Raw genomic sequence first — 27260 nt, 5'->3', positions numbered from 1 at the left:
GAATAGCCTAATCTCGCTCCTGCTCAATATCTCTGAGCCTCCTCCTAAGCGGATCCCTCTCCCTCTCCAACTCTTGGATCTCATCTGCCTATCCTTGGCAGATCTCCCTCAGCTCTATCAGCTCATCCTCCTCTGCATCAGCCCCCTCCAGCTCTACCTGTGGCTCCCCCTGTACAGGTGCCTGCCCCTGTGCCTGTGCCTGTACTGGTACGTGTCCCTGTATCTATCCCTGTCCCTATACCTGTACCTGTCTGGGACCCTGTGCTGCTGGCACTTGTAGCGGCAATCCACTATGACCCCTCACCACCCGAGCCTGCCTCTCCTCTCCACCCTCCCTTCGCGGTGCAACCCTCCTCTCTCCGACTGCTCCCCTCCTCCTCCGTCGGCCTCTGCCCCCATCACCTCCACCATCATCATCATCCCCACCACCATCTCCATCTAAGGCCTCTCCCAGATCCGTCAGGCATGGGAATGGATGCTCCGTCCAGTATGCTGTATACTCGGCATCCATGTCGGCATCCTCAATCTCTGGCCACATGTCCCAGGGTAGGGGCATCATCTCTACCAGCTATGTAACAGCCTGATCATATGACAATAGGGGCCCAAACTGCGCCTGATCTCTCACAGTCCGTGCATACATGCCTGAGCCCCATGGCATCCTCTGGATCCTGCCAAACTGTCTGCCAACCCTGTCCACTAGCTGCCTCTCCAGCACATAGGGCATCTGCCCAATTAGGTACCTGCTTCGGAAGGTGTAGGGAAGCTCAACTGCATCATCCTCCCACTGCTCGCATCCCAGGTATGGCCTCCATATGACCATATCAATGTCATCAATCACCCGCCGCCAATGCTCTAGCCTGCCAATCCGTGGTTGTGACGTGATCATGTCGTATAAATGTACAAAACTGCATCCATGACCCCTACCTCTGAAGTGTATTGGCCTCATCACTGGCAGATGCTCATAAGCCCACACTTGCAACAATGTCACCCCGCAGCCCAATCCCACTGATCTGTGGTATACAAACTAATGCAGCTCATAGTAGAGGTGTGCCAGCACACACGGTCCCCAAGCATATCTAGTGTTCTATGTCACTAGTGTCTCTAATGCTCCTCCCTAGCCTACAGCCGACCCCCGTGTCGCCCTATCCGAACACAGGAACCCACTGATCGCTCCTCCTATAACTACTGGCAGCGCTAGCCCTGTAGCTGTCATAGTATCCCACGCCACATGTCCAGCCCTCATCTCTAGTCTTGGGTCCTGGAACACTCATCTCAGGGCCTCCCTATCTCCATCTCGATCATATGGGATTAGCTCCCCATTGATCGGTATCTGCAGGATTTGTATACATCCTCAAGGGTGACTGTCATCTCCCCCATTGGTAAATGAAAAGTACATGTCTTGGAGTGCCATCTCTCCGCCAACACAGTCAACCGTCCCATGTTCGCCCGAAACTCAGGCACATATAGAACGTGTCTCAATCCCATAGCCTTGATATTAGCTCACTCCTCGGCTATAACCTTAGGTCGCAATCTTTGAGTAGACGGGAATCTCTCCCGTGACTCCAGCATCGGAAAATACTCCTGCAGTCAAGCAAATCAATCATGTCAGTCATAGTGACATTCCCTGTTTATCACAAAATGCTACTTTTTATCTAAATGCATATGGCTATCTATCCTAGTGACACTCACTATTCATCACAAAGTGTTGCTTCTATCCTAGTGGTACTCCCTATTCATCACAAAGTACTACATGTGTGGCACTCCCTGTTCATCACAAAGTGTTACTCACATTTGCACTCACTGTTCATCACAAAGTGCTGCTCATATTTTAGTACTCCCTGTTCATCACAAAGTACTATATCTTGGTACTCACTATTCATCACAAAGTGCCTTGATCTATCCTAGTGTTCCCTAGAGGACCTGTTTGAGTGTATCCTCTCAGCAGCTTATCCAATCGACAGCGTATGTTCATCACAGAACTACCAATTTGACCTAGAAGACAAAAATTCACATTTTTTTAAACACAAACGCGCTTACCTAACATAAACGTGCTTAAAGACTGCACAGACGTGCCAATGTTCTGCATAGACACGCCTGGGCGACACAGACGTGCCTTCTTGGCACAGACGTGCCTACACATCATAAATGCGGCCGCATTTGACACAGATGCAGTTTCAAACACAGACGTGCCTGGCACAAACACAGATGCGCCTCGCAAGCATAGACGCGCCTAGCACCAACGCAGATGGCCTGGATGTTTTTGGACATTTTTTAGACCCTATTCTAGGCACATTTATTGCCCTATCTAGCATGTATTAATGACAATAATAAATGCATCAAAGTACGAGGAGGTTTGGTGGTACTTACCGGCTCTCCTGCCTCTGCTGGCCTCTGGAATCGGTGAATGCGGTCGAATCTGTGAACGAAGGCCATCACTACTGACTACTGCTGCTCTATTTTTGCTCTACACTCTGCTCTTGTGGATGTGTAGATGACAATGAGGATGTATTTTCCCCCATGGTCTATCTTATAGACTACCCTAGTACTAGCCGTCATTTCCCGAGTCAATCTTCATTATCCCATGACTCTATCACTTTATCCAGTCAGTCCATTCTAGCCTTTCTTTCTTATCGAGAGATTGTCTGCAATCTTTTCAGACATTTTTTTCATCCAATCTCTCAAGGGGGCATATCATTCCCATCTTGGGGCAACTTTGTATCAGTTTGTCTTATCTTCTTTGAAACAACGCGACAAGCCGCATTGTCTCAAAGAGGGGCAAAATGTAGACACCTAAAATTGTCATGTCTAATTAAATAAATATTTTTATTTATTTAATTATCTAAGCCTAATTTTTCTATTAATTAAATAAATCTTTATTTATTTAATTAATTCATTTATCCTCTTCTAGCCTTATTTCTTATTTAAATAAATACATTTATTTATTTAAATTACCCTTTTCCTAAATTAAATAAATATCTTATTTATTTAATTGATCTCATTTCTTCTATTAATTAAATAAATCTTTATTTATTTAATCAATTCATTAACCTTTTCTACTCATGACACATGTCATTCATCTCTTAATTCATACACTACCTACCCCTTTCATTATTTTATTATTTCTTTTACCTACCCTCTAATCTTAGCCGACCTCCTTTTACACCTCTCAATCTTATCCCTCCATTTCTTATTGTGTCTTCTATATAAGGAGATGCTTCCTTCATTATCAAACCCTAATCATTCATTCTAATGAATCATTTTATGCAATTGACTACACTACGATCCTACTTGCAACCACATTTCGTTCTTTGTTGAACTCTTGTGCACATAAAATCTGAGAGCAAATATATCAAGCAAAATCAATGGAGATCCAAACCCTATTGGACATGTGATGGTATAATCTTTGTAATTTCATTTGATTTGCATTGTCTTAGGTAATCTTCATATGTTATGGTGGATCTTTGTTGTTGTTAGGCTAGGGTTTTGTGGTTGAATTCATTTAGCCTTTCAATATCGTTATTATTGTTATCCATTTTCACCATATACACATACCATTGACAAAGATCAACCTACAATAGTTTCAAATAGTGAATTTCAATATAAACAAGGGTTTACTCTATCTAAAGAATCAATGGGTAAAGTAGAACAATAAAATTTAAGTATTCTAGGGAATGTTCTTGATGATACATGTGATCAAGTCATAAATGAAGTATTGAAAACTTTGAAAGATACCTACAAAGATGCAAATATGACTTTTCCTTAGTCAAACCTCGGTTGAGGAATCAACCTTGAAAGAAAGTAATTGCAAATGCTTAAATGTAAATAATGGAAATGCATACCTTGTAGATCTGCAATTTGTTGATGATGGTTGCTTTGCTTCTTGAATGTAATCACAATTGTTGCATGAAATGGCATGTAACATGACAAAACCGTAACAAAACTCAAATAAGAACTTGAGACCCATTACCTTCCTTAATATTTATTACAATATTTTTGATGCAAATGTGCTCACTTAATATAAACCAACTCACACAACTCACAAAAACAACAATAAAATTACAGAAAACATGCAAGACATGATTCTTTCTTTCAAATTTTTTCCCTTAAAATGGAATTAGAGAGTTGTTTAAGAAGTTACAATAGATTTCAGTGTTAGTGGCTAAATACAGAATTCAACAACATATGATGAAAATCAGAAAATTTCAAGCACTTGAACTACCATGAAATTCTTCAAGTCTAAAAATCTGATTTCTGAAAATAAACTTGCTCCTCGATCCTCCAACTTGCAAAACTGCCACCTCCTCCTCTAAACTACGTGAAGAAAGTTAACCCTTAAAGTCTCCAAAACCATGGATGGTTCCAACTCCCAAAATTTCACACCAAGATAAACAACCTAGAAATGAATTTTGAAAATTGCCTAAATTGTTCTCCCTCAAGTGCAAATGGCCACCTCTAATGCAAATGGAGTCCTAAGAATTAAGAATTAGGAGATTTAGTGCTAACTAAAGCCATAAAAGTAGGAGTTGATTTTTTGGTTTGGACTGTAGGAGCTCATTTTGGAGTTGATTATTCTATTTAAAATTACTCATGCTTAGCAAGATTTATATGAGTTAATTTATGACTTAACTTTTCTGGTTAGGAGGTAATTTAGGAGTTAATTGATGAATAAAAAGAGATAGAAAGAATTGTAGGAATTGGTATTTGAAGCTGTTTCATGTTCAAAATAAAAATTTTAGAGAAGTGTTTTCCTAGTGCATGTAGTATATTATTATTCTATGTTATGTTCTTTCTTCTATTATACAAGGTATGTGATTACTAATCTTGTAGGTTTTAAGAAAAAAATATGCATCATCCTCCGTAAACATTTAAAATGACAACTTTCAAGAGTTTCTAGGCCTAAAATAGGCATGTTTCCCTAAGTGTTCTTGTTTCATGCCCTAATTTTCATGGCATGAAAACTCCAATAATTTTTTTCTTTAAACTAATATGAATACATTTAATAACTCCATATATTCCTTAACATTAGGGTCCAAATACTATTTTCTTATCTATTTCTTATATCCCTTATTATTGTTTACAACTTAAGTATAAATACCTTCCAAGGATAAAGATTATGGATCATATGCGTAAATGCCTTCTAAGATATTCATAAGTAATCAAAGAAAAATGATGTATTAAGAATATAACAAGTTTATTTCACATGATATTATAAATTTTGTCTATATCCATTTCAATATACCACCTCAAATTGGATATTAATAATCACCAATTGACTTTTTCATAATATAATCTACTCAAGTGGGTAAGTTCTCATGTTATTTTCCTTGTATTTATAGTTACCAGTGCATTTATACATAATTTTTTTCTTTTAGCATAATATTAAAAAAAAAAGGCTTTTATGGTCATATACACTAAAATCTAAATCCTTAGAATATTCACTTAAGGGTAATCATATAAGGTTTGGAATTAGATTTTTTTTATTTTTTTTATGAGTCACAACCACAGTGGTATTTTGTAGCTTTTCCCTAAAGTTTCCCTAGAGCCAAAGAACCAGTCTAGTAGACTCAACCTAAGACCTCCCATAATATATTAATACTTAGTAGATATCAATTTTTTTTTCTTTATCTCTATTTTACAAAATAAAGGTGATGCAATGTCACATTATAATCTTTAATTATCACAAAAAAATTAATTTTTATTTATTTTAAAAAACTATCAAGAGCAATACACTTTTTAATTTAACACTTAATTAAGTGAAATTTCCACCATAATAACTCTCTTTAACTTGAACACACACATGTATATGTTTATTATATCAATAAAAGTTACTACTTAATAACATTTATTCATACTTTTACTTTCTTCCTTTAAATAAATTAATTAACACTTTATTATTATTATATTTATTTATTATTTTTTATAATAAACGTTAAATTAATATCTACTATCCTTATTTATTTTCTCTTTTACTCTTAACTTATACATTAATATAACAATATGTAATGTGTATTAGTTCTAAAAATTCTAACTTTATATTTTATATAAGCAAAATAAAACATGAGGATGCCGATTGGGAAGATGATGGAGATGGTGAGGGTTGGATTGTTGGAGGGCTAGCTTTTTTGGGTATTTCATGTTTTGGTGCCTATGTGCTTTTGGGGGTTGACCGAATTCTCCCTCTTTTCGCTGGGCTAACCCCATGTCCCCATGCGGCTACTTAAAAAATAAAAATAAGCTTTGAAAAAAACGGGGGGCTAGAAATAAGCAATGGCTACTTATTGAAAAAAAAGACACATGGCTTCGCCATATTTTTTTGCTCTACTATTTACTTGCCTAAAATTTTTCTTATGAATTTTATTTGTAAAAAATACTATCAATAATTTTATTTACAAAATAATTTAAGAAGATTGCATAAAAATAAGCAGCCTTTTGACTATCTATGGGGAAACTTGCTCCATAAATTGCTCCTTAAAAAGTTGAACAGTTGTTGCTACCCAAAATAAGCTAAGCAGCAACATGGGGACATGCCCTAAAAGTTTTGTTTCATGCTCCTCTAGGAACTGTAGTGAATGTTGGTGATTCTCCCTTCAGGTAGATTCTTTTTGCTTCTGTGGTGTGCTGGGAGGCACTTGTGGGCGACTGTGCTTTGTGCGGTAATCTATTTAGTCAATGGTTAGGTTTTTGATTACTTTCTCTACATGGTTTATGATGTGGGTGTGGCCTGGGTTGTGTTTGGAGGGGTGGACGAAGTTGAGTTCATGTTGGATGGGGTGGCTTCGGGATTTTGTGAGTTTTGCCTCTCCCTCTTTCTTCATGCTCTCCCTTGTTCTCCTCGTTTGGCATTGGGTACTCTTGTCTATCTCTGGATGCTTGGATCAGGGCTTGGCTTGACTTCTTTTTGGTGTGGTTATTTTGGTGGAAGCCTTAGGCTTAGGGTGTGTATAGATCCCTGGATTTTTCCTTGTCTCATTCTTGGTTAGGGATTTTTTTCTCCTCCTCCTTGTTTCCTTGGGTATCTGTCTAAGGTGGGTTCTCCTTCTTTTTGAGGTGGAGAGGTTGATTGTGTGTTGGGTTGTGAGAGGTTTGTCTAGGTGTTCGATCTACTCTCCTCTTTGTCTTATTGAGGTGACCCTTTCTTTTATTGAGGTGGAGATTTTGTGTGAGGGAGTGAGTTGGCTTTTGCTAGTTGCAATTGGACTCTTTGGGATGTCGATGTTCTTTCATCCTTGTCCTATTGAGGTAGATCTTTCTCCTATTGAGGTGGAGAAAAGGGGTGAGGAAACATTTCGGCTATTGTTGTTCGTGTTGCTGGTCAAGGTTTCCTGTCAATATTTTCATGGTTCTCTTCACAATCGGATCTAAGTTCCCTTTCTTTTCCTAGTTTCCCAAACTATTTTGTGGGTTGAAGGACCCTATTAAAACCCTCTTTCTGGTTGTGGGATCCTTATAAAACCCACTTTCTCAGGTTGTGGAGGCCTTGTAAAACCCTCGCTCATGGTTGAGGGAGCCTAAAAGAAACCTACTTCAAGTTGTGGGAGCCTTGTAAAACCCACTATCATGGTTGAGGGAGCCTGGAAAAACCCTATGTTTCTTGTTCTTGCCAAGTACAAACTGATGCTAACAATTTTCAAGTGCCCAATTTTACTAGCTATTATTTTTGGTTAGGTCCAGGCTTGGTTTGCTGTGGCCTAGTGATGTTGTTAAAGGTTAAGAGAGTCTGGGAAAATCCTTTTGTTGTCAAAGGGTGCCTGATAAACCCTTGGTATCTTGGCCTCCAGCTAGGCTTTACTGAGTTTTTTATGCTACCAGGCTGGTAAATTTTGATGTTGTAAGTTTAAAGGACCAATCATCAGTCTTGTGTAGGATCCTCCAAATTAGGTTAAGAGGGTTTTGTGTAGAGATTCATTGATTTGACCTTTGGCCATCAATGCTTATCAATCCTAATTGTGAAAGCCAAGTGATCATCAACTTTGGGAACTATGGAATTGATGAGAGCCAACACTTTGGAGTTAGTCCTAATTCCACAAGCTATGGCGAGTAGCCATGATGTTTAGATTATCTTTATAATATTGGTTCAAGCCCTCATTGAATATTCAAGCCTAGAAGCCCAAGTGTAGACTTTTTAATTGTAAACCCTTGCTAATGGAGTACAATTCCATGCTAGGTTTAGTACCCATCTAACTGCATTTTGAATCTTAAATTTTTAATCTCTTTTAAGTATTTAATTAATTAGTTTAATTAAATTTAAATATATATTTAATCATTAAATCATAAACCCTAATTATGTCCTAATTTGATCTTTAAGGCTCGATTTTGCATATCAAAACATCTTAGAATCAGTTGTAACTTTGGGATCCTCTCTAATATCATCATATCTAATAGCCCTGCAAATTTGGTAAAAAGTTGGTTGGACTGTGTGCAAGTGCAACACAGTCCCTGACATTTTTCCCAAAATTTTGGGAGCACAATTCTATGATATTATAATGCTTAACCCAAAAATATTGGTAGGAAATTCAAATCCTAGGTCAGCCTAAAGGTGAAATTAATATCTAGGGTCTCATATATAAGATCTGTCTTTCTTCATTTGAAGGTAAAAAAAGAGGGATCGAATCTAGGAAAAAGATTTTGGAGCGATTACAAGGAGTCTTCTATTTAGTGAAAGAGAAGATCTTTGGAGTCTTCAACAACATTCAACAACACCTATCAAGCATTTCATCAAGAATTCTTTCATCAATTAGGGTTTTTGAATATGTAGGAAAGCGACAGGAGATCACCGACTGAAGATTGGCTTGCACCCCTCCCCTAGGATTGGGTATGATTTCATAATGTTTTCATATCTTTGTAAGAGCTTCATTACATTAATTTGATTTACATTTATGCTTTATTTCACTTTGGATCATTTATTTAGAGCATTTACTTTTTCAATTACAAGAATTTAGGGTTTAGTCTTTGGGGTTGCTCTAGATTGTTTACTCTCATCCTAGGATCTTGCACAAAAACAAGGTTCTTGCACACACTATTTTACTATACAAATTGGCTATATGTTGAGGTGGAAATCACCAAAATAGAGGTTTGACTAAGGCAAAACCCCATATAGCCACCCAAAACCCTATTTTTAGCTACAGGTGCAGATTCGGGATCTGAGCATTGTTGCAAGTTTCAAGACCAACAAAGCACACAGAGACAGTTCTAGGGCTCAGATCTCAATAAAAACCCCTAGGATAGGGGCATGGTACCTTGGTCATGCCTAGGATAGGAGCGTGGTGCCTGGTCCTCCCTATTTTCAACAAAATTTGGCTGACCAACATTTCAAAATCCATAGACCCCAGTCTGTCAGGTACAAATTCTAGTTTGCAAAATGAGGACAAGGGTGTTGATCTCCGGTCTCAAACATTTTGGCTTAGATTTTTGGCACGGGTGCACCTCTGAATTTGTCTCTTAATTTGTACTTTTTAGCAGTATATCAATTATTCTCAGTTCTGCATTTCTAGATTAGTATTGTTTATGCATACTTGTACTCTAGGTTAAATCATTCAAATTTTCCCTTTGCATCACTTCTTCCTCTCATTTGTAGCGAAGGAATAGAAACTCTAAGAGGTAATCCTTGGCTCTCTCTTCCTTATAAGAAGTAGCCAAAGTGCGTTACCTCTCTAGGATCTTTCGTATTCTACAATGTGTACATGATAGTGGGATTAGGCCTTGTTTGCTTAGTCTCACTTTTTCCCCCTTTTCACTAATTACTTTACGAAGTGGGTAGAAGCAGTTCCTATTCGGTCCACTACTGCTGACGTAATCTATCAATTCATTTTAGATACATTATTTTTCGATTCAAAATACCTTCCTCTTTGGTTTCGAATAATGGAACATTATTTAAAAACAAAGATGTGAATAAGTTTCTAAAGAAATATCATATTCAACATAAATTTTCTACATCATACTATCCTCAATCAAATGGTCAAGCCGAGTCTTCAAATAGAATAATCAAACAAATCCTTTGTAAGACCGTGAACAAGCATGGTAAGGATTGGAATATTCAATTGATCTATGCTCTTTGGGCTTACCAGAAGAGTGTGCATATTACTATTTGTTGTACTCCTTCTAATCTTGTTTGTGGAGTTGATGCTATTATTCCTTAGGAGTTAGAAATTCCATCTTTAAGGGTTTCTCTTAAAGTTATAGTGGATGATGATTCTTATAGAGAACAAAGTGTCCAACAACTTGAGATACTTGATGAAAGATGTATAAATTCTCTTGAGCATATTCAAGCATATCATAAAACTTTACAACGAAGCTACAATGATAAGGTCATTCAACATTCCTTCTTAGTAGGTGATTTAGCACTCTATAAAAATCAGCATAACGTGAATGCCTTACTTGAGGAAAAAGGAAAATTTATCCCTAATTGGCTTGGGCCATATATTTTCATCGAAGTCTATGGATTATGTTCTTACAAGATAGTAGATGTGGAGGGTACACCTCTCAAGGAACCCATAAATGCTATGCATATTGGTAGATACTATACCTAGTCTTCTTCTCTCTATCTTTTTCTCTCTCTTTATAGTTTATTCTCTCTCTCCTTGTGTCTTTTATTTCTTCAAATTGGATAATATGTTAGCATATATTCATTAAAGTATGTAGTATTAAATGATATTGTACTGTTTAGTCTACATTACTTCATTCTTGACAAGCATGTTTCTTCACTTGATAGTTAGTCTTGGATTCATTTATGTAAATTGTAATAGATTTACATTTTTTTTATATGTGCTAGAATGTTATACGATTTGACATGTGTTGAGTAGGATTATATAATGTTGTGTTTAATTGGGTTTAATTAGATCACATTAGTCATATAATTCTTAAGCTTAACAAATTTTTCTTCTACATCATCAAGGTATCATTTAATGAAATACTTAGATATTTAATTAAATCACACATGTATCAATTTGATCACGAAGGATTGATAAATGAATCACATGGAAATTAAATTAGACATACATGCTCATAAAGTCTCTGCACAGTGGGTATGAAATGGTGGGGACTAGGATCAGGACCCCTTATAGGGTCCTTCTCTACTCATAATAGAATGCTCGGTGGATCTAGGGATATGGTGTCATCCTTAGAGTGATGAGGAACTGCATTTGACTACATTTGACTCATCCTCCTCATCCTTCTCCTCTTCCTCATCCTCCTCATCTTCCTTAGCCTCATCCTTGTCCTTGTCCTCTCCATCCTCCTCATCATCACCATCCTGATCTCCCTCTCCTGCATCATGATCATCTTCATCACCACCAAAATCCTACTATCCCGCATCATCATCCTAAACATCTGTGTCCTCCTCACCAAGGTCCTCAAATGTATTAGGATCTTCATCATCACCCACTTGTCTCCATGGTCTGGGGTTCCCTCTAGGGAAGTCTACCAGAAAGATGGCTCTAGGGTATGTCCTACCCCACCATGTGATGTACCATCGGTGCGCACCCACATCATCTCTATAGTTGGTCACAATATCCTGATCTAACCCATCTGAATATATGATATCAATCTCATCGCTAGTAGGCCTCAGAATGGCTCTCGACCTAGGAATCACAATGAGTGCTAGATATAGATAGGAACATCTATAAGGACACATTTCTCAAACCCAAACTATCACCAGACTCGATCAAAGTAGAGTGGGACTACAATATGGTTGTACCATCCACCTATTAGACGGTTCCTCTACATGCAAAACAACTACCTATGTATGCCCGCCCAGATGTGCATCTTGAGATAGGGTCTCCATCTAATAACCTTTATTGTTAATCTGTCAAATGTCACTCTCCAATGCAACAAATCTCCAAATCACCACTCATGGGTGAGAGGATATGAGACACCATAAGCTACTCTAGAACTAAATCAATGGGTACTCCAGCAGGTCTAGTACATGTAATTTGCTCGAATATCTAGATCTCTAGTGTTAATGCATTAGTAGCTTCTACAAGATAAGACTTTCCTAATCCTTTAATCTCCTCTATTCTATTTTGGTTTACTCATCTATGCTATTAGAATATCTGATTTATGATTTCCGAACTGAATATGTTTATCAGATTGTAACATTGATCATAATTATGATATTGACATTGGATAAATATGGATTAGATCAACGACTTGCTTAACATAGTTAAGCGTCGATCTAAATGCTATCGGGCTAGTAACCTGATAGCTTATTAATATTGATTCATTTATGAATCAGCATTAATATGCTATCGGGGTATTAAACCGATAGCATATGTAATGCTATTTGTTATCGGGATAAACATTTATTTAGGCCATTAACAAAGCATCATAACTAACACTGTTTCAACTGAGTGTTAAGTATTAATGTTAGTTACCAAACATAACAAAAATCAAGATGTGCACCGATCAATAGGTGCCTTGATCGGTCATGTCTAAAAGACATGATCAGTCAGGACATCTATTGACCGGTCTTCTAAAACATATAAATCCTGACATGAACCTGACAAAACAACATGGATTGAGGGAAATGAAAAGGCCATCAAAATAATAGTTGATGGGGTGAGAAACAACATAATGCCCATCATGAGAAACCATCAGACAGCTTATAAAATGTTCAGAGCACTTGAAAGGACATTTGAGATATCAAATGCAAGTCGACCTCTGGCATTAAAACGAGAAATAAATCATATCACCATGAACAAGGGGGAGACAATCAACACCTACTTTATGTGGATATCAATTCTAAGAGATGAACTAGCAACTCTGGATTATGAGATCCAAAGCAAAGAGTTAACACTCATTGCTCTAGATGGGTTGCCTAGTGGATGGAGTACATTCATCCAAGGCATCAGTGCAAGGTCCAAGTATCCTAAGTTTGAAAGATTAAGGGACGATTGTCTCCATGAAGAATCAAGATTGAACAAGATGCAAATAAAAAAAAAGAACATATATGAAGACCTTCAAGTTCTAAATACTAACACAAATAAGACAACCAAGAAGAAGCAATTTAGGAAGCGGAAGGGCCATCAAGGAAAGAACACATCAAAGAGAGACCTATCACATATTCAATGCTATAGGTGTGATAAGTTCGGGCACTTTGTTGCAAAATGTCTAGAGAGAGCCAAACAAGCCACATTTGCCAGAGCAGGAAAATCTAAAAGAGAAGATGACTCCCAGAACAATGTCCTCTACTCAGCACTTACAAGCCATGCATCAAATAAGTCTAACTCCTAGGTGATCGACAGTGGCTCATCCAGACACATTATAGGGTTTAGAGAAGTGCTAGACTCCATGACAGAGGATAATGATGAGGAAGTAACCATCAGAGATGATTCCTCACATCTAGTTAGAGGAATTGGTTCCTGCACCATCAAACTGAAGACATTGATTATATGCAAGCCACATATAATTACACTGTGAATCACCTATATGATGCCAGTGAACAAATTGCAACTATTACCATCAAAAATGTTAGTTCTAACTACAATGTTGTTACACGTCATGGCAAGATTACCATAAAAGCAGGTTCACAAGGCACCACATCTATCCCAAAGTAGTATAACCTTGTGGACCAATTAGATAAAACCCCCGCACTAATATCTATTGTAGAGCTATTGTGCCTATCTCCATCTCATAAAACCATCTTGGATCAAGCTCTCCAAGAGGCACCAGTCCTTGCAAACCTAAATACAAATCAATTCCAAGCCATGGTTAGAAATCTAAGGTCATCAAAGTGTCTCACTTTCTCTAAAAGTGACAACACATCCTTCCAGCAACCTCATAATGCCTCACTCCACATTGAAGGGTTTATCAATCAACATAAGATCAAGTGAGTCTTGATCAACAATGGAGCAGGCCTGAATATTTGTACACTACAATTGGTCATAGCATTGGGATATGCAATTGAATCAGTGGATCCCTGCAAGAAGATAACAATCAAATCCTATGATGATGTAGAGTGTTCATTAAAAGGAGCTATGGTACTACCAATCCGAGTAGGTCCAGTGGTGAAACACATCATCTGTCAAGTTTTGGACCTTTCTCTACCATACAATTTGTTGTTAGGAAGACCTTGGATACATGCCATGCAAGCCGTTCCATCCACTTACCATCAGTATATCAAGTTCCCACATAATGGTGTAGAAATCACAATCCTGGGCGATGCAAACCCTTTTGCATATTGTCACAATACCAGTTATCAACTAGAGATTACCGTTCCCAATAATAGAGAAGCCATCTCATCCACATCATATGTAAGTTCAACCTCTCTTTCCAGTTAAAACACCACTATACCCAAGCAAGAGAAGCTCAAGATGAAAGTCCTGGGGAGTACAATTTGAGCCAACTCTTTTGTGTTGGACAAATGCCTACTTCTCCTAGAACTCATGGTAAACCTCAATGGTTACTTCAAACACCACTAACCAAGCCAACATGTACTTTGACATTGTTCATCCTTGGAAAGAGTCAAGAAGAAGAGACCAGAGATGAGGACTTAGCAGAATGGATCTATAAAGACCCAATCACCACAGACATTCCACATGCTAAGCTTCAGACAAATCAGTATGGAAAAGGCCTTCTCATTATGAAAAGAATGGGTTATGATGGTCAGAGTGCTTTGGGACCTTGCAAGCAAGGAAGACATGAACTATTGTAGCTAGAATTAAAGCCCAAAGATAACATAGGATTAGGCTTTCAAAAAGAGATCCTTGCTAAGATAAGATTCAAAGGAAAACCCAGCAAACATCTATATCAGCCGGCTATAAAGAAGTCACCTTTGATTATATCAATGACATCGCACACCATAGCAACTGCCCCATTGAGGCTAAAAATCCTAGCAAAACCATCCACAACACCAGTCATCCCAACAACCCCATCAACAACAACAATAACCTCAATAGCACCCTTAGCAGCAACAACTATATCAGAACCAATAGCAGTATCGAAAACATCAGCAATTTCAGCAGAAGCAACTTCAACACTACCAACTTCTCGTATCAGATTCATTGATCCCCATAATCCTTCCTGCAACACCAATCATTTCATCTACAAAGGTACATTAGCTGATCACACCTGTAGTGTTTAACTCAAAGGACATCCCAGTATGGTATAGTAATTGGCTACTGGAAAATGACTCAGAGACTGACTCGCATGAGCGGGAATTTGATTCAACACAACTTAATACTTCAAATGAGGAAGACACATCACCCCCTCCACCGCACAAAGACATACCTATTTATAGAGAAGCATAGATAAAGACCTCTTGGGTTCTTGAGCTGGAAACACCTTCCACAGACCCTACATCACATCCTATGCCTGATTCTGATAGGGAGAGTACCATTAGTGAACTTCACCATAATGTCTTAACCCTCACTAACACATCTAACGAACTTAACTTAATTGATGAGGTAATGACCATTATCCATCCTAAACTCATCGAATGGAACCAACCTAATCCCCCATGTCTTGACCATTTCCAAAATGATGAGGCAATCACTGACTTTTTGGAACTACAAGATAACATACCAAGCAGGGATCATAAAGTTGGATTTGCCATAGAACTTAATAGCGCAACATACTTTGGGGTGGATGCCAAACCTTTCAGCTACAAAAATATAACAATAAAACATGGATCTTACAGTGAAAACCACACTATGGCACTGTTTGATCCTGCAAAAGTAAAAAGAAAGAGCATATCTAATGGTGAAAACCTCTATGAGGTTCCTGAGGATGAAAGGTTTGACATTCTCCCCTCTAGTACACAGTAGGAATGATCAACGATTCTCATTGAAGAGACAAAAGAATACAACGTGGGGACTCCTTAAACTCCTCACCACATACATCTAGCATCTCTTTTAACTCTAGAGGAACAACCTAACTTTGTCAAATTCTTCCAGAAACATCAGATTAACTTTGCATGGTCATATGCAGACATGCCTGGTCTTGATCCAGATTTAGTCATGCATCACCTCACCATAGCAAAAGGAGCCAAACCTGTCAAATAGAAGCTTTGCAAGATGCACCCTCAGATTGTGATACTCGTCAAAGCAAAACTCAAGAAACTCCTAGATGTTCATTTCATTAGACCAATTGATTATGCAGATTGGATATCCAACATTGTGCCTATTGGAAAACCAAATGGGGCCATCCATATTTGCACTGACTTCAAGGATCTGAACAAAGCATGTCCTAAGGATGACTTCCCCCTACCCAACATCGACATAATAGTGGACCTAATAGCAGGACATGCCATGCTTTCAGTCAGGGATGGCTTTTTAGGGTACAATCAGATAAAGATCACACCAGAGGATCAACATAAGACAACCTTCACATGTCCATGGGGTACATATTGCTAGCATGTAATGCCTTTTGGTCTAAAGAATGCAGGAGCGACCTATCAAAGAGTAATGACCACCATCTTTCATGACATGATGCATACCATAATGGAAGATTATGTCAATTACTTATGGAATATAATGCCTTTTGGTCTAAAGAATGTAGGAGCAACCTATCAAAGAGAAATGACCACCATATTTCATGGCATGATGCATACCATAATGGAAGATTATGTCAATGGCTTACTGGTAAAATCACTAACAAGAGAAGGTCGTCTAGAAATATTAGAGAAAATCTTTGATAGACTGGAACAATATCATGTTCGACTCAACCCAAAGAAATGTGTCTTTGGAGTAACTTCAGGGAAGCTTCTAGGATACATTGTCTCAAGAAAAGTTATTGAGGTCGATCCTGCAGAGGTCAAAGTAATCATGGACATGCCACCTCCAAAGAATATTAGTCAGCTAAGGACATTACAAGGGTGGCTACAGTCCATCTAAAGATTCATTGCACAACTAGCAGATCAGTGCCATCCTTTTACACAATTGTTACACAAAAACATCCACTTTCAATGGGATACCAGATGCCAACAAGCATTCTAGATGCTTAAAGACTATCTCATGAATACACCATTTTTGATCCCACTAGATCCAAGTAGGCCTCTATTGCTCTATATTTTAGCAACAAGTACAACATTGGGTGTACTACTAGCTCAACACAATGTGGAAGGGAAAGAGTGTGTTGTTTACTACATCTCTCACACATTGGTCGGCTATGAACTCAATTACACACTTATTGAGCGAGCTTGCCTAGTAGTAATCTTGACAGCTACTAAACTAAGGCACTATCTGTTAACACATAAAGTACAACTCATTGCCAAAATTGATCCACTAAAGTACTTACTTAGCAAAGCAACATTGATAGGCCGATTGGCCAAATGGGTGATGATTCCAAGTGAATTTGACATCGAATATGTGGACCGTAAGGCTATCAAATGACAGGTTATTGTAGATCAGTTGGTTGATGCACCCCTCATAGGCAATCATCCTCTTATTTCCAATTTTCTAGATGAAGAGATATTCATGATCACAGTAGCACAACCATAGAAACTATACTTTGATGGTTCATACACTACGCATGGCTCGGGGGCAAGCATTTTGTTTATCACACCTCAAGGTGACAACATCCTGAAGTCTTACAGGCTCACATTTCCATGCACAAACAACATAGAAGAATATAAGGCCTTGATCACAGAACTCAGACTAGCCATACAATGGAAATTGAAAGAGACGGATATATGGTGACTCCCAATTGGTCATCCAACAAGTAACAAATGAATATCACACCAAGGATGACAAAATCATGCCATACAAGCAAATGATGGACAATCTCAAGGCATCATTTACTACTATCACCTTTGAGAAGATACCCAAAGATCAGAATCGAGCTGCTAAGGCTATGGCTACCATTGCATCTCTCCTAGATCTTCCACAAAATTCAACACGCTACGAGTTCTTGGTCAAATAGCTTTGGATTCCTGCTTATGATATCCCCAAATCCAAGATGATATGCCACCTTGTCAGTTCTGAATCCCCATGGTATGGTGAGTTATACACCTACCTCCATGATCACACGCTTCCTCCTAACCAATCGAATAACCAACGTAAAACCCTCATTTGCCAAACCACTTGATATACTATTATTACTGAAACCCTATACTGATGCAGTCTTGATGGTACTCTCCTTTGAAGTCTAGAACAAGATGAGATAACAAAGGCCTTGGAAGAGGTACATGAAGGAATTTGTGGAACTCATATAGGCGGTCTGTCACTAGCCAAGAAACTCATGCACATTGGATACTATTAGCCATCCATGGAAAAAGACTCCTACTACTTTGTCAGAAAGTGCAAGAAATGCCAAGTTCATGGAGACCTGATACATGCACCCACATAGGAATTGCATCCAATCACAACACCATTGCCCTTTTGTCAATGAGGACTTGACCTTGTGGGTAAAATCCATCCATCTTCATCCAACGGTCACAAGTTCATCATTACCACCACTGAATACTTCACAAAGTGGATCAAAGTTGTTGCACTTACCCAAGTCACCAGCAAGAAAATCACCTAATTCATTCTAAATTACATCATCTACTGGTATGGTGTACCCATGTCCATCATCACAGATAACGGTCTTCCTTTGAAAATTCAAGATGTTCGTGAGCTCTGTAAGAAGTTTCATATCCAACACCGCTTTTCCACTCCCTATTACCCACAAGGAAATGGTCAAGCCAAACCATCAAATAAGAACATATTGATAATCCTCAAGAAAACAATCAATGATGCCAGCCGCGATTGGCATGTTCAATTGAATCCAGCATTATGGGCATATCAAACTAGCATTCGAACCCCTGCAGGGGCAACTCCCTACTCACTAGTCTACGGTGCAAAAGCTATCTTACCTATTGAGGTAGAGATACCATCACTATGAGTTTCCTTGCATAATATCATCGATGATGAAGCATACAGAGTCTTACGTCTCCAAAATTTAGAGCTACTTGATGAGAAATGACAAGCTGCATACAATCACCTCAAAGCCTATCAGCAGTGCATGAGCAAAAGCTATAATCATCGAGTTAGACCTCCCACATTTGAGGTAGGTGATCTTGTTCTTCGAGATAATCCTCATAAACAACCAAACAAAGAACATCAGAGAAAATTTGAGTCAAACTAGCTGGGCCCATGTGTTATCACTGTCGTACTTGGGTCTGGGGCATACCAGTTGGCTACTTTAGAAGGAGAACCACAAGCAGATCTAATCAACAACATGCACCACAAATGGTTTTTATACCTAAGTTGCACAGAGCATTAGGCTCCCATACATATTAGGAAAAACACCAAAAACATTCAAAAAATGTCCTAAAGAAAATACCAAAACATCAAAATAGTAAAGAAAAATCATGCATCCAAACGGTGAACAACCACTCCGGTGGCACCTTGGGTAAGTACAATGGTGAAAACCTGGCAAACAGGCACCACTTGTAAATACTATGGCTCCATTGTCTTTCAAACTTGTTGTGATCACATTCATTGCATCCACACATATATCAGTCCAAAACCATGGCTTGTTATTGATGTGCAATCAAGGATAGTATTCTATGCGTCTTGCATCTCGCTTTTTCATAGTCATGTCTAAAAACTAGGGGCAATACCATTGACCTATTGATGGAAGTGGATTCTGCATTACTTGTGATTCATTGAGTTCTTCATTCAAAACTATCTCACAAAATCCAATTGTCTTAACAAAGATACATTCTTCCTTACCAAAACAAAGACAAGATGATGTTATCTTTGACAAGAAAACTTTGTTTAAAGCTGTCAAGTACTTGGTTGGTTTGTAGGTTATTTATTCATTTATATCAGGTTCCTACGCTACTCTGGGATATCCACAAGTGATTAGAGTGGTCGGGATGGTTCCTAACAAGTGTTTGTATGTCTTCTATGAATTATTCCAATGAAATTCTGGGGCATGTACTAATGGTGTCTATGTGGGAAGTTGACTAAGCTACGTGATCATATGCAAAATACAATCATGGATAACTATGGTTTGCTGACTATAGCGTATGTTAGGGTTTCAAGCAGATTTGAAGCAAATATGAACTAACAATTATATGCAGATTTAAATACAAAAGATAAAGGAGTAAAATAGGACACAAATAACACAGAGATTTAACATGGTTCACCCAGAATGGGTTACGTCCACCATACACAACCATCCAATCTTTTTTATTATCCAACAAAAATAGTACATCAACATTACAATGCCCTAAGCATCCCAACCGCTTATAACATGCATTTTTAGGGCAACAAACAAAGTCAGCCTTTTTAGGGTTTTATTACAATGTCATTTTTCATCAACAAAAAATGGCAAAAAAATACGTGCTAAATGTACAGTACTTTGCTGATCAGTCACCACATATCAACAATCTCCCACTTGGAGACTGATCAGGCCCCACACCCAACAATCTCCCACTTGGAGACTAAAACTACATGACACCACTGTACATGCAACATCCACTGGAAAAAAAAAAACACTAGGACTCGACTAGTATACATTCCACAATTATCAATCAAGAAGACCAACACAAACAGATCAAGAAATCAGCTTCTCCAGATGAAGTGGTACCTGAGCTGAATGTGCTTTGTCCTTAAATGAAAAGAAGAGTTCTTCACAAGATGAATGACACTCTGGCTATCCGTATATAATGGGCGATCCTCCTATGTCTGACCCAATTCCTCCAGAAAACATTGTAACCAAATCATCTCCTTGTTGGCTTCTGTAGCAGCAACATACTCAGCTTCAGTGGTTGAAAGTGCAACAACCTTTTGTAGCCTAGAAATCCAACTGACTGCAGTTCCCCCTATAGTAAAAACATACCCTGTAGTGCTCCTTTATGAATCAATATCACCTGCCAGATCAGAGTCAACAAATCCACTCAGAGAAGCATTAGATCCTTTGAAACAAAATGCCTTCGTAGTGGTTCCTTTCAAATACCGAAGGATCCATTTCACAGCATTCCAATGTTCCATACCTAGATTACTCATAAACCTGCTCACAACTCCCACTGCATGTGCAATATCTGGCCTTGTGCATACCATTGCATACATCAGACTACCAAAAACTGATGAATACGGGATGTTAGACATTTTATTTACCTCTTCCTGTGCCTTTGGGCACATCTCCTTAGTCAATTTTAAATGACTAGCCAAAGGTGTACTAACTGCTTTTGCATCTTGCATGTTAAATCTTTTCAACACCTTCTTTATATACTCACTTTGGGACAAATTCAATGTTCTATTTTTTCTGTCTCGTGTAATCCTCATACCCAAAATTTGCTTAGCTGCACCCAAATCCTTCATAGCAAATAACCTAGCTAATTTATGTTTAAGATCATTTATGTGTTCCATGTTAGACCCAACAACAAGCATGTCATCAACATAAAGCAACAGGATAATATAACTGCCATTATCCAATCTCTTAAAATATACACAATGATCAGAATGACATCTATGATAACTGTGTTCAGCCATGAAGCTAGAAAATTTTAAATACCATTGTCGGGGTGCTTGCTTTAGGCCATACAAACTTTTCTTCAACTTGCACACCAAGTTCTCTTTACCTTTGACCTCATATCCCTGTGGTTGCAACATGTAAATTTCCTCCTCCAAATCTCCATGGAGAAAAGCCATTTTCACATCTAATTGTTCAAGATGTAAATCATCTGTAGCCACAAGACTAAGTACAGTTCTAATTGAAGTCATTTTTACAACTAGAGAAAATATTTCATCATAATCTATACCCTTTTTCTGTGCAAAACCCTTTATCACAAGTTTGGCCTTATATCTTTTCTGACCTCCTTCCTCCTCCTTCAGCCGATAAACCCATTTGTTAGGCAAGGCACTTTTTTCTATAGGTAAAGGGACTAAGTCCCAAATCTAATTTTTCATCAAGGAGTCCATCTCCTCTTTCATGCCTAGCTCCCACTGTTGTTTGGCATCCACCTGCATTGCTTCTTCATATTCTTATGGTTCACCAGAATCAGTTAATAATATAGAATACAAAGAAGGAGAAAATCTTTCAGGGGGTCTACTTGACCTCATAGAATGTCTAACACTTGCAGGATTTTGTGGGACATTTTGTTGTTGCTGAGCATCAGATACCTATGGCATTTCATTTTTCAGGAATCTCATCCAACATCATATATTCTTGCTTGTCATGTTCATGCTTCTTTTCCTGCATCTGTTCTTTATACATAACCTTCTCATTGAATATAACATCTCTACTTCTAGTTATTTTCTTATTTTCAAAATCTCATAAGTGATAGCCATATTCATCTATCCCATATCCAATGAAGGTACATTTATGAGATTTAGCATCAAGCTTGGTTCTATTTTCTTTATCAACATGGACAAAAGCTTCACAACCAAAGGTTTTTAGAAAAGAATAATTTACCTTTTTACCAGTCCATGCCTCCTCTGGAATACGACCATCCAAAGGGGTTGAAGGTCCTCTATTTATCAAATAGACAACAGTATGTGCAACATGTGTCCAAAAATGTAAGGGCAATCCAGCATGCAATCTCATGCTCCTCGCGCGTTCCATGATAGTTCTATTCATTCTCTCTGACACACCATTTTCTTATGGAGTTCCTGAAACTATCTTCTACTTTCTAATCCAATTTAAGGAGCAATAATCTTCAAATGCCTTGCTGCAATACTCACCTCCATTATCCGATCTGAGATACTTCAACCTTTTTCCTATCTCATTCTCAACCAAAGCTTTCCATTTCTTAAAAGTTTCAAAAACATCCGATTTTTGTTTTAGGAAATATACCCATGTTTTTCTGGCTGGGTCATCAATAAAAATAACATAATAATAAGAGCCACCAAGAGATGATACCTGAGTCAGTCCCCATACATTTGAATGCACAAACTCTAACTTCTCACTCTTCTTGTCTTTCCCAACCTTGAGAAATCTAACTCTTTTCTATTTGCCATGAACACAGTTTTCACAGAACTCTAAATCAATCTTCTTTAGTCCTGGCAATAAATTTTTGGAGTGAAGGATTTTCATCCCTTTCTCACTCATGTGCCCAAGCCTATGGTGCCACATTATCGAATCTATTCTTGCAACATTTATTGTTGTTGTCCCTGCAGTAACTTTATCTGTAGCAGCTAAGGTAGAGTAAGTGTTACTAGTACACAGATATAATGTGCCCACCTTCACACCTTTAGCCACTACTAATGATCCTCTAGTGACCTTCCAGATACTATCTAAGAAGGTAACTATGCAACCTTCACTACCTAGTTGCTCTATAGAAATTGAATTTCTTCTTAAGTTACGAACATGTTTTACCTCCTGTAGAAACCAGTCATTACCATTCTTCAACTTGATCTTTATCTTTCCTTTTCCAACATTTTGATAGGGCTCATCATCACCCAAATATACCTGTCCAAAATCACCTTGAGCATAATCTAGAAAATATTTTCTATGGGGTGTAGCATGAAATGAAGCCCCATAATCTATTACCTAGGAATCATTAACATTATCCAAACATAAGATTAAAGCATCTTGTAAAGTATTACTTGCAATATTAGCTTCCTTACTATCGTTTTCATTTTTGTCTCCTTTGTTTTTCTGAGACCAACAGTCTTTCTTTAGATGACCAGGCTTTCTGTAGTACTAGAAATCTTTCTTTCCTCTAGATTGAGAGCGTCCTTTCTTTGAATTCCCTTGTGACTTCTCATTCCAAGGGCCTTTTCCTCTTTCCTTTGATCTTCCTCTATTCTCCACATTCAAAACACTACTTGATGATGTTGGAATCTCACCTGTGCTTTTCCTTCACATTTCCTCACTTAGGATAACACCAACAATATCATCAAATACCAAAGTATTTTTTCCGGAGATAGAGTTACTTACAGCCATAACCAAGCTATTCCAGCTTTCTGACAAAGAACATAAACTCAAGAGAGCCCTAACCTCTTCTGCAAAAGTAATTTTTACCAAAGACAATTGACTGGTAATTGTATTAAATTCATTTAAGTGCTCCACTACAGATCCTCCCTTACTCATTTTCAAATTAAACAAACACTTCATAAGAAATACCTTATTCGAAGCTGAGGGTTTCTCATACAGCTTAGCCAATGTCGCCATCAAATCTACAACCATTTTTGCTTCTATTATATTGAAAGCTATAGATGGTGCAAGGCACAATCAAATGGATCCCAGTACCTTTCTATCTAAAATGTCCCATTCTTCATCTGACATTGTGGTCACTTTATTTGCCTTTCCTTCTAATGGCCACCACAAATCCTTTTGATACAGGTAATCCTCCATCTGCATTTTCCATAACTGATAATTCTGGTCGTTAAACTTTTTGACCTTGAATTTGGAATCCTCCATTGCTCCCACTCAAATCTGAAAGTCCTGCCAATTTACAGAAAACCTCGCTCTGATACCAATTGTTATAGTTTCAAGTAGATCTGAAGCAAATATGAACTAATAAGTATATGCAGATTTAAATACAAAAGATAAAGGAATAAAATAGGACATAGATAACACAGAGATTTAACGTTGTTCACCCAGAATGGGTTACGTCCACCATACACAGCCATCCAATCTTTCTTATTATCCAACAAAAATAGTACATCAACATTACAATACCTTAAGCATCCCAGCCGCTTATAACATGCGTTTTTAGGGCAACAAACAAAGTCAACCTTTTTAGTGTTTTATTAGAATATCAGTTTTCATCAACAAAAAAAGGGAAAAAAAATACATGCTAAGTGTACAACACTTTGCTGATTAGTCGCCACATATCAACAATGTATACCTTGACCATAAGAGCGTGAACCATTATCGAGGGTCCATATTCTATATGCTTTATTTATGCTATTTGTTTGCAGGTACAATACTCCACCCTTGGTTCCTACTGCCTCATCCAAGTTTGATATTATCATGCTCAATGATGAAAGTAAAGCACTATGGATCATCATTCCATCCCATATGTTTATATTGCATTATGTTGCATGTCACCCATCCATTTAATCATTCATTATTCATATGCATGGTTTTGTATGCAAGTGTGAACAAGTTAATATGAGCAGTTATGTGAAATTGAGTTGGTATTGGATACAATCACGACAGAGTTCTCTGATACATCATCAGTGCATCATGCAAAAGTTTCAACAACCTTGCATTCATTATCATAAATCACATCATCATTACATTTAGTTGTATTTGCATAAATCTAGTTCATTTTCTTGCATATAGGTTTATTAAAAATCTTAAAATCTTCATTAGCATGCATTTCAAATCATTTAGTTGCATTTAAATACATATAGTCCATTATCATTCATCATTACATCATTTCATCATTGCACAAATAATGACATTTAGATTCATTTATAAATTCCTCATCATTGCATTTACTATTATTATTAGCCATTACTATGTAGTCATTTAGTGTCAGTTATTGATCATCATTTTCCATCACTTAAAAACTTGTTTACCCTGCATTTGTTTAGATTCCCATAGTTGCATGCATTTATATATGTCTATCCATTAGTTAAGTGCATTCATCTATACATCTAGTACGTCCTTATACTCATTCATTTCATTTCATTTAGGATTCATTACATTGCATTCATTATCCTTTTAATTGCATTGTAGTGCAGTTATTCATTTCTCATAAAGTTGCATTTTCATAAAATTATCATTTCATTTAGTCATATTTTATCAAATCATAAACAAAACCATTTGTCTCAACATTAGTTTATACATTACACATCTACATTCATTTAGATATCATCATATAAACATTTGTACCTTACATTTGTTTATCCATATTGCATTCATTTTTAACCATCTAAATGCATTTACATAAATCAAGCATTATATTTTCAATATAATCGAACATCATTGCATATCATTATCTCATGATTGCATCAACATAAATTAAACGATACTGTCTATATAATCATAAGCATCATTTCATTATGAATACATCATCATCATGGCATTACATACATAAAGCATTTCACCAACACATCATGTACACATATATAAACCTGCATCTACATATTGGCATCACATTCATAAAAAATGCATATAGACATCATGTAGGAATAAATCATCATACAACATGCAAATAGGAATCATCTCATCAATGCATACATATAGCAAGTACAAGTATCCATCGAAGCATAAATCATAAGATCATCATCCTGCATACATCCATCCATATCATCAAAATGCATATCAACACAAAAATATGGGATCTCCTCATATATCATATCATATCGCCAAAAACATACATGTACCAAAGTATAATGAAGTCCAAAATATCGGCTACCAAGAGCCATCCAAGATAGTCCAAAATTATAATGTAAAAGCATACAAAAATGCCCTCTTAGATACCACTCTGACTAGATGTCACACCACCATCACCACCTGCTCCCCCACTAGCCCCCACACCACCTAATCTATCTCTCCATGGAGGACCCATCACACCACCACTGCTCTGCATCCTCTGAGACCGTTCTAATCTTGCTCGCCGCATCTGGGAATAGCTAAGTGCTTGTTGAATAGTTGGCACCACCTGCTCATATAACCCCCACCAATAATCTATCTCCTCCTGTGCTCATCACATCCCCAGTAGGACCCTGTGCTCCTACTCCTGCTCCCACCCATACTCTCTCCTACAATGCCAAAAATCTCTCCATGACCTGATTGCTCTCCCACAACACTACCATCAGCTCTGAATCTCGTGCAAATAGCTGCACATCTCTATCAGCCACCTCTGCCTCCATATCCTCTAGTTGCATCCACAAATATAATATCATATGGTCCTATAGATCTCCATCTATAGCTCCCACTCCCATATTCATAGGTGCCTCTCCAGTGGCTCCCTCCCCTGTATCCATAGGTGCCTGTCCCTCACCTACATCCCTGCCACATAGTCTCATGCCTCCCTACATCAAAGGTCCCTAAGATAGCCACAATGGCTGCCCACCTCTCCCTCTCTGTTGTAACCGTCCACCACCCCCACCTCCTCCAAAACCCCCACCCCATCCTCCTCCTCCTCCTCCATCAGCACCTCCTCCATCCCCACCACCACCATCCCCTCTCCCTCATCCACCTACTACTCCACGACCTCCTCTCCTCCTCCGTCACTGACCCCTATCCTCCTTAAAATCTGGAATCGGATGTGCCGCAATGTATTGAGTGTACTCCTCTTACACCCCTGCATCTACTACCCTTGACCTAATATGCCATGGTCTCTTGTAGCATGCAAAACTTTGCCAATGCGTGATCATAAGGTAACACCGATCCCCATAAGTACCTCTCTCAAACCACCCGTGCATACTCTCCCG

The sequence above is a fragment of the Cryptomeria japonica genome, chromosome 10 (assembly GCF_030272615.1).
Source record: "Cryptomeria japonica chromosome 10, Sugi_1.0, whole genome shotgun sequence".
Taxonomy (NCBI): domain Eukaryota; kingdom Viridiplantae; phylum Streptophyta; class Pinopsida; order Cupressales; family Cupressaceae; genus Cryptomeria; species Cryptomeria japonica.
The sequence above is the reverse complement of the archived record's forward strand: the minus strand, read 5'-3'. Positions refer to the sequence as shown.